At 41.9% G+C, this 15,124-nt stretch overlaps 1 long non-coding RNA gene across 1 annotated transcript in view; it reads left to right on the forward strand.

Annotated features, from left to right (window-relative positions):
• The first annotated feature begins 6,024 nt into the window (after positions 1–6,024).
• LOC110296931 overlaps positions 6,025–15,124 on the forward strand; it is a 13,650-nt gene continuing 4,550 nt past the window's right edge. The window contains exons 1-2 of the long non-coding RNA XR_002378262.1: positions 6,025–6,144; positions 7,044–7,198. This is a non-coding gene — a long non-coding RNA (uncharacterized LOC110296931). The remainder of the gene's footprint in view (positions 6,145–7,043; positions 7,199–15,124) is intronic.

Genomic DNA, 15,124 nt, shown 5'->3' on the forward strand with positions numbered 1-15,124 from the left:
ACCACTCTGGAAATCAGTTTGGCAGTTCCTCAGAAAATTAGACATAGTACTACCCAAAGATACAGCAATACCTCTCCTAGGCATATACCCAGAAGATGTTCCAACTTGTAATAAGGACACATGCTCCACTATGTTCATAGCAGCCTTATTTGTAATAGCCAGAAACTGTAAAGAACCCAGATGTCCCTCAACAGAAGAATGGATTCAGAAAATGTGGTACATTTACACAATGAATTTATGAAATTCTTAGGCAAATGGATGAATCTGGAGGATATCATCCTGAGTGAGATAACCCAATCACAAAAGAACACACATGATATTCACTCACTGATAAGTAGATATTAGCCCAGAAACTTAGAATACCCAAGATACAACTTGCAAAACACATGAAACTCAAGAAGGAAGACCAAAGTGTGGATACTTCATTCCTTCTTAGAATGAAGGAATGAAATACCCATAGAAGGAATTCCTTCTATGGGGAATGAAATACTCATAGAAGGAATTACAGAGACAAAGTTCATAGCAGAGCCTGAAGGAAAGACCATCCAGAGACTGCCCCACTTGGGGATCCACCCCATAAACAACCACCAAACACAGTCACTAGGCAGACGCCAACAAGAGCCTGCTGACAGGAGCCTGATATAACTTTCTCCTGGGAGGCTCTGCCAGTGCCTGGCAAATACAGAAGTGGATGCTCACATTCATCTATTGAATGGAACACAGAGCCCCTAATGAAGGAGCTAGAGAAAGTACCCAAGGAGCTAAAGGGGTCTGCAACCCTATAGGAGGAACAATATGAACTAACCAGTACCCCCCCAGAGCTATGTTTCTAGTTGCATATGTAGCAGAGGATGGCCTAGTCGGTCATCAATGGGAGGAGAGGCCCTAGGTCCTGTGAAGGCTCTATGCCCCAGTATAAGGGAATGCCAGGACCAGGAATGGGAATGAGTGTGTTGGGGAGCACAGGAAGAGGGGTGGGGGTAGGAGGTAGGGGATTTTCATAGGGAAAACTAGGAAAGGGGATAACATTTGAAATGTAAATAAAGAAAATATCTAATAAAATAAAAAATAAAAAAGAAAGTTATTATTCTACAAATGAGCAAAAAGATGTAATCCAATACATCATAGATTTTTTTAAATGAAAATGAATGATACAAACTGTATTTTTCCCTCAAGTGTAATTTATATCATTGGAATATTTTACCCAATCTTATATGTATGGGCATATGTGTATACTGATGCATTTATAGATAATTTATTTTATGAAAGTGATGTTTTAACTTCTATTTAGTGCCAACTATAGAATGTTGATAGTTAAAATAAACTGATGCTGTGAGAGCATTTCGTGTCAAAAAGAGAGAGAAAGAAAGAAAGAAAGAAAGAAAGAGAGAGAGAGAGAAAGCAAGCAAGCAAGCAAGCAAGCAAGCAAGCTGGCTGGAAACATGGATATAAATATTTAGCATATGGGCAGTATATGGCTCTAGGATTGAAAAAAACATCCTTCTTGAAGTTAAACAGATTCTGTTCTTGTGTATCCTGTTACTTCATGGAAATATCATTCAGTAAATGGCAGCAAAAATTATAATGGGCAAAATATCTCCCTTATAGATTGATGGAGTTAGGGATTTTTGTTTTCATTCAATCCTAAAACACTAATCCATATCTACACTTCGGCATAGAAAAAAACTATGTTGTCTCCATACACGTTCTCACCAGGCTCAACTCCATGAGTTTCTAAGACCAGACAAGATTGGGCACACTCATGGTAGCATGACCATAGAGATCAGGGGATTGTAGGGAGGCCAGCCCTAATATAGAGAGCTGTAGCACAGCTCCTACTTCTGTGGCTTACAGGATGTTGTTGGAGAGGGAGCTGAAAGACTGTAACAGCCAGAATACCAGGAGGTCTGTCAAGTTTCAATAGGTATGCTAATGTGGAAGGGAAAATATAAGAGGGTCCACCCCTAACAAAGAGCTACAGGTATCTAATAGTGAATGCTGAGAGTGGGAGAATTTGCCTCTCCAAGCGATGAGTTCCCTGATTGGCTATCTAACACAAAGTGGCCAACCCTGAAACCATATACACACAAACAACATAAATGGAAACAAAGGTCTTATTTACTCATTTGTCCATATATGTAATGATCAAAATCAAAAGAAAAGAGGGTTATCAATTTGTGAGTGGGGAAAGGAGGTAACATGGAAGAAGCTGGATAAAGGAGAGTTAATAGGAGAGATGATGTAATTATATTTTAATTAAAATGTAAATATATATTGAAACAAAAACAATGTTCTGTTTATAAAAATAATTATTTAATGAAAATAAAAAATAGTGTCCAAAAAGTATGTGTAGATTTATAATGCATATTTGCAGTGAAACCATAACTGGCCAGCAGACCTTTGGCTCCTGATTTATGTCACTAGGTGTTTTTCTTGTAACCATCTGAGATCAAATGACTGGACTGTGAGGCATATTTGTTGGTAGTATAATTTGAAACACGGTATCTCCCGAATCCCATTACTGAAGGAGACCCTGGGCGAGCACAGAACCTCAAAGCCTTCCATACCAGCTGTTCCCAGGAGATTTCCCCAGCCTCTACAGCTGCCACCTGTGTGGTAGAGGACCTTAGACATGCAGTATTCTGAGAGCAGATTTCCAGTAGGACCAGTTTAGAAGCAGGTCAAAGGCAAATCACCTGGAAATGTTTGGGAAATAGATGTAAAGAATGGAAAGCTCATTTTGCTAAATGTGTGTTCAAATCAGTACAGAAGTTACCCCAATGTCTCCACTTGCCTCTCTCTTCCCCGCCCCACTTCTAGTAACATTTGAGGGCTGTTAGGAGTTTAAAAAGCACTGGGAGATGAGTTAGCTCTCCTTAGTTTATAATGCAGTGTTAGAATGAAATTGATTACCAGCCTTGCCATGCACTGCTTTTATATAACAAAGCGTGCGTAATTTCAAAGCAGCATAAGGGTTGTAGTTAGCTATAAGGGAGCTACGTTTATGAGGTCACTAGCCTGAGATGATTCTTTGCTTTCATGGTTGTTCAGGATTAACCTTTACAAAGAGCTACGCTTCCTAGAGGTGCTAACTCAGTGTAGGCGTTGTCTTGTATTCTGTATTCTGTTGCATTTTTGTGTATCCAGATTAAATTTTTTAGAATATTAATTATACCAATTATTAATTTAGAATTTTAGAAATATAGAATATATCTTACTTGTGTGCTACTTAAATTGATTTTTAAACATTATTTGTATAGAGGGGTCTTTAAATTATGAGTACTGAAATGACAATTGCTGGTATATTTTAAACATTGACATTTTAGCTCAAATGTTACATCATTCTTCAAGTCCCTTTTAGGGAAGGTTATCACGTTATTGTTTTATTATCTCTCAGTTTTAGGAGAAGGATTTAAAGTAAAAAACAAAAACAAAAACAAAACAGCAATTTCTGGCAATCATATAATAGATACCAAAGAAGTCCTTTGTTCTAGAACTTGAGGAAACTAAATTATCTTGGGGGGATGTCACGATTTCACAGCTAACCATTACCTTTACAACTGGCAAACACTTGTCTAAAAATAGGATAATCACCTGGAGCACATGGTCTTTTCTTTGAGACCTAATTCACAGAAACCAATTCATGGTGCTTCACACACCTGTGTCAAATTTGAAGCTCTGAACTCATTTGCAATGGCTAACTCCACAAGGACAGAGATGATGCCCGACTGGGCTCCCTCACATCCCTGTGGCTCTGCCCTGCCTGTGCCCTGCATATCTTGTTGATTTGTTTCTCCTATAACGGGGTGGGTCTCTCCTTGACAACTGGGGACCACATTTAGCCAAGCAGCTGTCCGCTGGCATCTGAAGCGTGCAGTGTTCAGGTCTGGCAACATCTCAAAGGATTTATTATTACCATCCTATGATTTCATTTAGTAGTATTATTGTCTCTCCTATGAAATTCCAACACTGAGCCTGCCACAAACCATCAAGAGACTGCAGGACGTGTGACAGTCTGCTCTCTGCATTTCCAAACAGCTGTCGCTCCTTCTCCCAGTCCAGTTTCCACTTACTACTGAAGAGCTTGAAGAGGTGACTGTATCCTCCTCAGTGTTCTCTTTATGGCCACTGCTTCTCAGTGGTGACCTTGGGAAAGGGAATGTCCTTCAGAGCAGCTTTATTCAACAATCATGAGAGTTAGGAATCAAGAGATGCTGGTTCTGTGGCCATGGGAAAATCCCTTCTGGTCATGGTTTCCTCATACACTGAAGAAATAATGTTTCTTTATGAGTGGGAATGTTTTGAGATCCTTAAGACTGGCTCTCCATTTACCCTATCACCTGGCTTTCCCTTGGGAAAGAACTCTCATTAGGAACATCTCAGGAAGAACCTAGATTAGGACTTCACATCTTCACTCCAGAGCCTGCATCATTAAAAGAAAAATTAAGAGATAAATACCTGATTTATATAAGACAGTAAGATGATTCTTCAACTGAAAATGACAGAGTCTCTGCCCTAAAATCTATTGAGATTTATAAAAATAAAAATTAAAAAATTAAAAATTAAAAAAAGCTGACAGTTGATCAGGAGGCCTAAGACTAGCTCTCCCTCCCGAGTGAGTTCTGTACATTCAGCAAGTCTCTTGCTGCTGAAGTGGCTTTTATGTCTCATCTCCCAAATTTCAATGCCCACATTCCTCTGACGTATCCACCTCCAACAAGCCTGGAGGCTCACTTTTAGCTTCAAGCCTTAAATGTAACCCTACATAAAGACGACATGTTGTCAAGTAAATCTCAGCTTCATCTATTGACTAGGAGTAAAGATCAGAAGAACTCATGGGTGGACGTGTTAGAAAGAGGCTTTAGGCCTATGGGGATTACATGTTGTAGTAAAGTTGTAGATTGATCTGACTTAACCTTTAAGCACTGATTGAGAGCTTGATGTGTGCCATACTCCATGCTAGAAACAAAACAGAAAAGAGAGCAATCAAAATCAGCATAAACTTGACCTTTAGGAATTCTCAGTACTGAGCATTCCAGACATACTGAAAACTATAAAGTGGCTGGGTGGTAGTGGTGCATGTCTTTTATCCCAGCACTTAAAAGACAGAAGTAGGTGGATCTTTGAGTTTGAGAACAGTCTGGTATACAGAATGAGTTCCAGGATAGTCAAGGCTAGACAGAGAAACCCTATCTCACAAATCCAAATATAAATATGTATATGTATGTGTATGTGTATATATGTGTGTGTTTATATTATATGTATAATATAGTATTTCTATCATATATCATATAAAATGCATACATATTTTCATAGGTATATCATATAAAGTTGCCTGCTTTCTAGGAACTCTTAAAGACTTGGCATCTCCTACCATAAGCTATGTCACTAGAATGGCTACCTTGTCAGCACTTCCTGTCTCTTTGCCTTTGCCTGAGGTTTTCTCCATGTAACAGAGCTCCCCATAGCTCTATCCATGTGTGGAAGCCTGCTCTGTCCATCCTCACCCAACTGAAACCACTGTCATCCATGAAGCTCTTACCACCTGGATCTCAAACCCAGCTTTGGGTTCCAGTACAACTTACTCTGGACCATCAGTCTAAAATCATGTTCTATTACATATATTTCCCTAGATGCAGGTTCCAGCCCCAAAAGTATCAGGATGTCTCTCATGGGTATGGAATAGTTCTTCCCAATTCTGGTGTCTAATAAGGTGTACTACAGTCTGGCAAGCACTCACCAAGTACATGCTGTTGAGCATCTACTGCCCAAGCTACTCATATTTTTCAAAATAAGTATCTACCCATCAGACAAATATGCAAAGTGAATTTCAGATGAGCTAAAAGAAGCTGCATCTCAAGTAGCATCCATGGATGCAAACGAAACGATGAGGATCCACTTACTTTTTTAAAAATTATATCCTGACTCTTTAAAACAATTCGTGTATTGAGTTAGTACACTCTATAAATAGGAACATTAATATGGACTTGCCTATTTAAAAGGGGGATTTAGCAAAGGACATTTCTCTTTGCAGTGGGACAGCTGAAGAGGTGTAATTTAACAGCTTTCAGAAGCCCGTCACTGGAGTGATTGAGGTGGACAGAAGGCAGGGACATGACCACGGTCCTTAAAAGACACAAACAGGTGGGAGAGCGCAATGCGGGGTGGGCAGAGGGCTGGAAAGTACAAAAGGGAAGAGGCTTGCCTGGAAAAAGCAGAGACTAGGCAAAGCAGAGTGTGAGACTGCCTGGAGAGAGATGGGGAGAGAGAGAGAGAAAGAGAGAGAGAGAGAGACCCTGAAGAGAGGAATAAGAAGGAGATCAGGGAGAGGAGATGGAGATGAGACAGGAAAGTGAAGAAGGAAGAGAGGAAATGAGGGGAAGGGAGAGGAGAGGAGAGGAGAGGAGAGGAGAGGAGAGGAGAGGAGAGGAGAGGAGAGGAGAGGAGAGGAGAGGAGAGGAGAAGACAAATCTGAACCCAGGACACATTTAGACAGATCACAATTCAGATGCAGAGGTAAAGCTTGAACAAATGACAGTCATAAAAAAAAATGAAAGAGAAACAGGCATGGTACATAGAGGGCTAAATGATAGACTGTCAAAGAGGACAGAGCACATAAGGAAAGGAAAGACCTTGGTTTCTCTGTGAGTGACTGGTAGGATAGAGATTGTGGAGGTAAGAGTAGAAAGGAATGGGGGTGGGGGTCTGTAAAGAGACAAACAAGAAATGAGTACAGGCATAGCGGCCTAACTGTCAGAAAGTCACCGGGTTGTTTAGCTGGGCTGCAGGTAGAGCCACAGCTTTACCCAAGAGGGGACCATCAGAAAGACAGGAGCAGGCAATTTAAGCAGCTAGATACTGGGGGCGGGGGGAGGAAAAAGAAAGAAAAAATAGATGGAAAGGTGAGAAGCAGGCAAGGAAAGCCCAAAGGAGACACTGGCCCAGAAACCTTCGTAACTTTCTGTAAGAATCTTCAAGGCCCCAAACTAGGCCAAGATTCTGACTGACATTTCTGAGCTCACCAGCTGCTGTTTCCTTGAGAGGATTCTGACAGGAAGCCATAGGAATGCAAGCCAACCCTGCCAGCTCTGGAAATAAATAAATAATGACCCAGGTTCTACGCTCCTCAATGGGGGCAGAAGCCTGCGGGGCAAGAAAACCACAGAGGAGGAGGGACCCGCCTGCAACTTGTCCCCAGGTATGTCACTGAGCTGATTCTGCATGCTGCTGTCTCCTCTATTTGTCCCCTGGCTGTTCCTGCCTTATCCAGCTGTCATTTTCTCTTTGTGAATTTTTGGGGAGCCCTGTGGGTGATCCGCTTCTGTTATGTGAAGTCAGCAAGGCAGATCTAGGCGAGCAGGTGAAGCTCAGGGTTCTGCATCTCAAACAAGCAGCAGTGGGAAGTTTCTGACAGAGCGGCCTCCACCTGTGGGGCAGGTGCATGTGGCTGACTTGTGGGCTGGTACTGAAGTGGGGCGTCTGTGTGCAGGAGCTTGGAGCAAAGATCAAAATGAGAGGATACAGGCCCTGGGACACCCAGGGATGGTGAAAGGTGCTGTTTCCGGACTCCAACTGTGGGGAGAGATTTCTTCATAATCATCCAAGGGACTGACTGGCACATTACCTCAGGAAGAGCTAAAGCTTTAGGGCCTTAGGTGTAAGAGGAGAAGAACTCAGCATCATGTGACCTTGAACTTACAGTATACCTTTGGGGTGGCTTAAAAAAACGTTTTAAATGTGCATTGATTTTTTTCCAAAGAATTCACAGAAATTGTGTGTGTGTGTGTGTGTGTGTGTGTGTGTAATGGATAGATCTCAATATATATCTAATATATATAGCAATCACCCCAGAAGGCTGAGTTTTCAATGACTCCACTGATGTCCCCACTAAGACAATGTGGACAGTTACAACATTTGGAAAACAAAGAAACACTCCCTGAACCATGTAGTTCTTTGGGAAGTTTGGACCAGAGCTCAGTGTTCCTGACTTGCCCCTCAGACTTTAAGTAACTGTGAGTCCTCCTTCAGTTTAGTGACTGCCCTGGGAGGGAGGGAGTGCAGGGGTGGGGCACAGCTGACTTGGAGTTAATGATACATGCTGTTATTCTGTATCATTACATTGTTACACTACATAGTATCATCATAATCTCTCTGCAAATGCCACATGAGGGTTTGTGAGCCAGTGACCCTGTGCTGAGCTATCTTCTCAGGAAAACCTGTTATGTCATTTCGAACTTAGTCTTCATCAAACCCCAGTGAACGCCTTATTGATAAACACTGGCACCAAGGTTCATTTCAAGTAACACACAATTTGAGTCAAAACACTTGGCACCCTTCCAAATGGGACTTCCCTCTCTTTTTGGCGTGTTGGCTGGCTGTTTCCTCACTGTTAAAGGAGCTTCTAAGGTTTACAGTCTAAACACATCTTTGAGACATTTCTTTGAGACAGTTCAGTATGTCCCAGCCTCTAATGGTTTTTCCTCCTGTCTGTCACCTCATTGGTAAGAGGCCAGAATGTAGAATCAGTTCCTTGCCTTTGCCCTGGACAGCATAAGAAATACTGACCCAGTAGTTATCAGTGTGGTCCCCAGACCAGCAGCATCAATATTCCCCAGAAACATGCTACAGTTACCACTTCCAGATCCTACCCCAGACTTAGCAACTCAGGACCTCTGGAAGGGGAACTTACCATTCATGTTTAAGTGGCCAGGAGACTGAATTAGAAACCCATGCTTTTTAAAGGTAATGTTTCCTGGATCCACCATATTCAGATTTCTTCACAGTGGCTTCAGAGTCAATTGTACAAAATTCAACAAAGAGCACTCTTTGTGTGCCAGTCGGTTGTTTCTTTCATCTGGAGTATTTTGAACACAGGTTACTTCTTACAGTGCTTAAAAGAGTATCTGCACACACACACTGCTTCACTGGGTCATGGGGGAGTTTAATCTGTGTCATTCTCTCTGTGTGGTGAGCCTTAAGAGACATAGGCTGAGAAATCAAAAGTGGAAACCATCAGGATGCCAGCCAATCAAGAGAATAAACAGGTGTGTTTCTCAAGTGCACAAGAAGCATCACCAAGGTCACAAGGACATTTTATATGACCAAGGACAAACATTAATGAAGAAGAAAACATAGTTAAAGTATTTTATGGACTGAGGCAGTTGGGAAGCTCAGACGAGCATGGAGTTCAAGACCAAATTAGGATACAAAGCAAAACCATGTCTCAAAAAAGGGGACTCCACCTGTGGAAATGAGCGAAAAGGGGAGGTAGGGGAGGGCGAAATGGGAGGGTGCGATTCCCAGTAAAGACTGAACACTGGGAGGATAGCTCACTAGGGTTCCATGTAGCCTTTCTGTTAGCAGTAAGCTAACCACTCCTTGTAAAGAGGGCAGTTATGTTTCAGACTCTAACCTTGTATCATCATGTGTACAGAAATTCTTCATTAATCCAGACCAAAGTTTCCTTATACTGCTGTGGAGTGCATAGCTTGCAACAGTAATATTTTCATTACTTTAGAATAATGTAATTATTCTCCTTATCCTGTCCACTCTCAGAGCAGTGGGTTTTTTGTTTTCAAAGTCCTCCTACAACTTGCAACAAAACAAAGTGGGTGTAGCTGCCAGAGTGCGCTCAACAGTGTGCTCCCAGCCCGCTGTCAGCATGTAGGGACCTGGATCCTTAGTTCCTCGTAGCACTAACAGTTCGCAAGCCTGGGAAGTAGTAGCATATAAGAATGCTTATCAAGTGATAATAACTACAACTTACCTGCTGTGTGATTTCAGTACGTTTCTTAATCACTTTCTACTCCAAACTTTATTAACTCGTTTCAGATGGGATTTTTATTTCATTTATTGGCTTTTTAAATTTTTTGGTGTAATATATTTTGATTTTATTCTTTCTTCTCCCTGAACTCCTCCCTTATCCTCTCCACCTCCCTACTACCCAATTTCATGTTCTCTCTCTCTCTCTCTCTCTCTCTCTCTCTCTCTCTCTCTCTCTCTCTCTCTCAAGCAAAACAAAGAAAGCACACACACAAGTCAGTTTTGTGTTAGCCAACTGCTTTGAGCATGAACCTGCCCTGGGCTGAGGATGATCTGCCAGTGTCACTCCTTCAGAGAACTGATTTTCCCTTCCAGCACGTATCAGTTGCAATGAATTCTTGGTTAGGAGTGGAACTTTGTGTCCAAGTCCCCTTCTGCTTTAAAAAATAAAAATTTCAAATAGACCTCATAGGACTGGTGTAAACATAAAGATTCCAAACCAAAGCTTTTGTAGCCTGTTGGCTCCTTCCCATCACTGGTCCTATCCCTCCCTGAAGTCCCAGCTCTGAATCACCTGGGTGAGATGTTAGAAAGGAGAGAAAGTTAGTGTAATGTCACCAGTACTCCCCTGTTCTAAGCTAGGTGACAGAGTGCCTAGAGGGAGAGAAGTTAGAAGTTTGGAGCTGGTGCTGCCCCGGCTGCCCCTGAAAAGTTAAACCAGGATTTATACCCATGAGTCAAACAACACTCAGAACTGGTCAGTGCTTTAAAAATAGCAAAACCTCCTGGCTGAGCCCCCAGGACAAAGAGGATCCTATCATCAGACACTCCCCTTTGCTTGCCTTAGAGAGAGGGCACTCTGACGTGCTTCCTATCCTGTCAGCTTGATGACAGTCCCAAAGGACTGGTAAACTCTAGAATGGCCTGTTTCATGAACAAACGACCAAGATTACCAGTAGTAGATGTCAGACTGAAGGCAAAAGTCGTCAGACATTGGAGTGAGACCTCTCTGTGAGCCCACTCCTCCCTGTGCTTCCACTGTTACAAACAGAAAGCTTGACCAGGCTCAGAGACAGAACAGGGAAGGAACACAAAGATGCCTTCACTGGAGATGCAGAGAGGGAGCTGCAGGTGACATTCAACATGGTCCAGGTCTTTTCTCCTCTTTCAGTAAAGGGCTGACAGTCTCAATGCAGATCTATCATCAGAGAAAAACATGCCCTGTAGTAACTAAAGGGAATGTCTGAGCATCTTACTAAGTCCCTCACAAAGGTCCCCAAACTGAGACGGAGGCTCCCAGGACTCAGCACAATGGAACGATTCTTGTTAGAAGGGATGCCGATGAAGACCCTTCCTCCTCTCAGCTTCTTTACAGACATGTCAAATATTTTCAGGGCTTTTTTGAGGCAGACCAGAATTCTAAGGAGGACATCTTTTAGTAATACTTAAGCTTTCCTAAATACTTATGAGTAAATCCATATATAAGAATAATTTTATGTTAACGAAAGGCTTTTAAGTAGGTCATGCATAAAGCCCCACGTGGTATGCATACCTAGTCACTGCATTAGTAAGTAAGATATTAAATACTACTATTATTAATAATAAAACAATTTTTTAAACTAATGCATGCTCACAGCACTTTACACTTCCCAAAAGTCTCTCACTGGAGTTTCTTGTTCAATAAGCATTTTTATTCCCACTTTACAAATAAGGAAACTGAGGCTATAATCAAGTCCCGGTCTTCACCCTCATACCCGTTGCATCCAATAACCTTGGAGATTACAGCACTGTGTTGCTCTGTAATCTGCTCTTCTCCCTGTCTCAAACCATTCCCGATTTCCCAAAATCTCAGAAATGTTCCAAAGACTATCACAAGGAATTCACCATCCTCATGTCCCTGTAAGTCAGTGTTTGTACTATTTGTGTTCTACTACACAAATGTTCAGCTCAGGAAAAAAAGAAAAGAAAAGAAAAGAAAAGAAAAGAAAAGAAAAGAAAAGAAAAGAAAAGAAAAGGAAAGACAAGACAAGGAAAGGAAAGGAAAGGAAAGGAAAGGAAAGGAAAGGAAAGGAAAGGAAAGGAAAGGAAAGGAAAGGAAAGGAAAGGAAAGGAAAGGAANGAAAGGAAAGGAAAGGAAAGGAAAGGAAAGGAAAGGAAAGGAAAGGAAAGGAAAGGAAAGGAAAGGAAAGGAAAGGAAAGGAAAGGAAAGGAAAGGAAAAGAAAGGAAAAACTACAGCTGTTGTTTATGATTTTGGCATCACTTTCACTGTTGCTTAACTCCTGATGCTTTTCGTACACTTGCTTCATAGAAATGAAGGGGAGAGCACCTTAGAATTGGAGGCTTTTATGAATTAGTCAATTGTGGGATCGAGTTGGGTGGTGGAGAATAAACCCTGTTTTCAGTATCGTGCTGAGTGACATCTTATATTGTCATTAGCTTGTTCTCTTAAGACACTCAAGACCTTCGTAGTATCTCATTAATCACCAACCACCTTTTGGTGGGCAGATGGGGCTCCTCAACCACTACTTTTAGATAAATATCCTGGGATATGGGTATAGATGAGGAGAAAGGTGGGTGTTTACCAACACAACACAATGTACAAGTGACTGGATAACACACCTAGTCTCTCAAGTCTCCTCAACACCACCCATCAAAGGCATAAGATTCAAGCTAATATAAAGTCATAAAATGATCTGAAAACACGTAACACACAGTTTCCTTATCAACGTTCTTTGTCAACCCCAAGGAAGCATGTGTCTTCATGTTCTCCATCTTACAACCTTTCCCGCCATTTTTCTTGTCCATCAGGTATTCAGATTGCTGCAGTTTCTTTGTTTTTTTTCTAATCTGCCAGTCACAACATTTTCAAATCCATTTTATGAATGCCCTTCTTTGTATGCAAAATTAGATGGCCAAAAAGTGCAGCAAGAATTTAAATGAGCCTTTAGACCTCTCTATTGACTCTGTGGACTCTAAATGAGTAAGAATGCTGGCTTCCTGGGCTCATGAGCTGCAGGGTTATGAGTTATTAACACTTTCATTTTTTCCAGAAGCTTTTCCAGAGAACTTTTATGTGACATGTTGACCATATGAATTTGTGCTTAACAAAGACCAAGCAATTCACACCCAAATAGCAAATGTGATTTTGTAGTTACATTTCCTAGTTATCTCAAATGTTTTCCCTGAAAACCTTGTTTATTTGTGTTCTTGCATGAACTCGCCATCATCATCCTGGCTCCCGATTAGTTCAATCTCATAGAACTGGCCCTTCCAGTTCTTAGGAACAGAAAACACAGTGGCTTCTCTTAGATTTACAGACATTCACTCCTGACAATACATGTGCCAAACATTTTTGAGGACTCTGATGTGACAAATTTGACAAATGAGGAAGAAACCTGGCCCTGTTCTTGAGCACTATGGATCTCTGAACAGATGAGACATTTGTACTTATCTCAAAGTCATCTTTTTAATTAGGTATTTTCCTCATTTACATTTCCAATGCTATCTTAAAAGTCACCCACACGCTCCCTCACCCACTCCTCTACCCACCCACTCCCACTTCTTGGCCCTGGCGTTCTCCTCTACTGAGGCATATAAAGTTTGCACGAACAATGGGCCTCTCTTTCCACTGATGGCCAACTAGGCCATCTTCTGATATATATGCAGCTAGAGACACGAGCTCCCGGGGGGGTACTGGTTAGTTCATATTGTTGTTCCACCTATAGGGTTGCAGATCCCTTTAGCTCCTTGAGTACTTTCTCTAGCTCCTCCATTCGGGGCCCTGTGATCCATCCAATAGCTGACTGTGAGCATCCACTTCTGTGTTTGCTAGGCTCCGGCATAGTCTCACAAGAGACAGCTATATCTGGGTCCTTTCAGCAAAATCTTGCTGGTGTATGCAATGATGGCAGCATTTGGAGGCTGATTATGGGATGGATCCCCAGGTGTGGCAGTCTCTAGATGGTCCATCCTTCTGTCTCAGCTCCAAACTTTGTCTCTGTAACTCTTTCCATGGGTGTTTTGTTCCCAATTCTAAGAAGGGGCAAAGTGCCCACACTTTGGTCTCAAAGTCATCTTTGAGAGAAGACAACATCTCCTTTGACCTGAGTAGCCCCTTACAGAGATATCTGTCCCTGGCACTGTGCTTTGGATAGACCATTCCACCAAATGTGCAGGAAGCTTAGCCATAGATTCCCTTACATAAAGCTTATGCTTAATCCAAGAAGAATGGTATCCTTTCAGAGCAGAAAGAATCTTAAATAGCCAATAGATTACATTAAGTGAATTACTGGATTGTTCCCAGTGTCATGCAGAAAGATTTTGACTAGTATGCTAGTATGCCTGGATCATTTTCCTACACACCTAAGGGAAGGAAACACACACACACACACACACACGACTTCTAAATCAATGCAATACCAGCATACCAAGCTCAAAACTGCAGAAGATTGAAAATGGAATATAAAACCTTTGTGTCCTTCCTTCCTCCCTTCCTTCCCAACACCTCTTACCTTCTAAGCTCTCATGAAGAAAACCTGGACTGATCCAAGGCTGTTCTTCCAGTCTGGTTAGATTGTTCTCTTTTTTTAATAATTGCCATTTGCATATAAGTAATTTAATTCACTTCTAGAGCCATATCTTCATGTGTAAAACCAGAAACAAGCGGGGAAAACAGTTTCACATAGACATGAGAATTCAAAGAGCTGGCATGGGGAAGACATTGAAAATGATCCTGTCATAGAAAACTTATCTGAAAAAAAGTTACTTTTGTTATTATTAAAAAGTTATTGTTATTTGTTGATTGTATGAAGCAGCCCTCACAGAGCTATGAGCCAGTTCGGGACCCTTCTTCTCCTCTTAGCTTACTTCTCTATTTCCTGACAGAGAATTCTATGCCAAGAAGCTCAACCCCTTAATTTTCCCCATCCAGGGTGATCCCCATTCAGTCAGACCCTGAATGGCTCAACAGCTGCCAGTGTCCATTCATCTCCTACAGCCCAGGCCTCACAGACTGTGACGCAGGTGATCGGCCATGAGCAGCAGAGGCTGAACAAAAAAAGATCCCTTCCACAATGAACAATTGTGTTGGAATGCTCATCTGGCAGCTGCAGCCTGTCAACATATTCCAAGCAACCCAAATAGGAAGTACAATAGCGCCTGGGCCAGCCTCTACGCTGAGCAGTTCTCCACATGTTACCCCTGTTTTAATGTTCTATTGGCTCCATAATATTAAGGAGCAGGAGGAGGGGGAGGAGGAGGAGGAGAAGAAGGAGGGGGAGGAGGAGGAGAAGGAGGAGGAGGAGGAAGAGGAGGAGAAGGAGAAGGAGAAGGAGAAGGAGAAGGAGAAGGAGGAGGAGGAGG

The sequence above is a fragment of the Mus caroli genome, chromosome 1 (genome assembly GCF_900094665.2).
Source record: "Mus caroli chromosome 1, CAROLI_EIJ_v1.1, whole genome shotgun sequence".
In the NCBI taxonomy this organism is placed as follows: domain Eukaryota; kingdom Metazoa; phylum Chordata; class Mammalia; order Rodentia; family Muridae; genus Mus; species Mus caroli.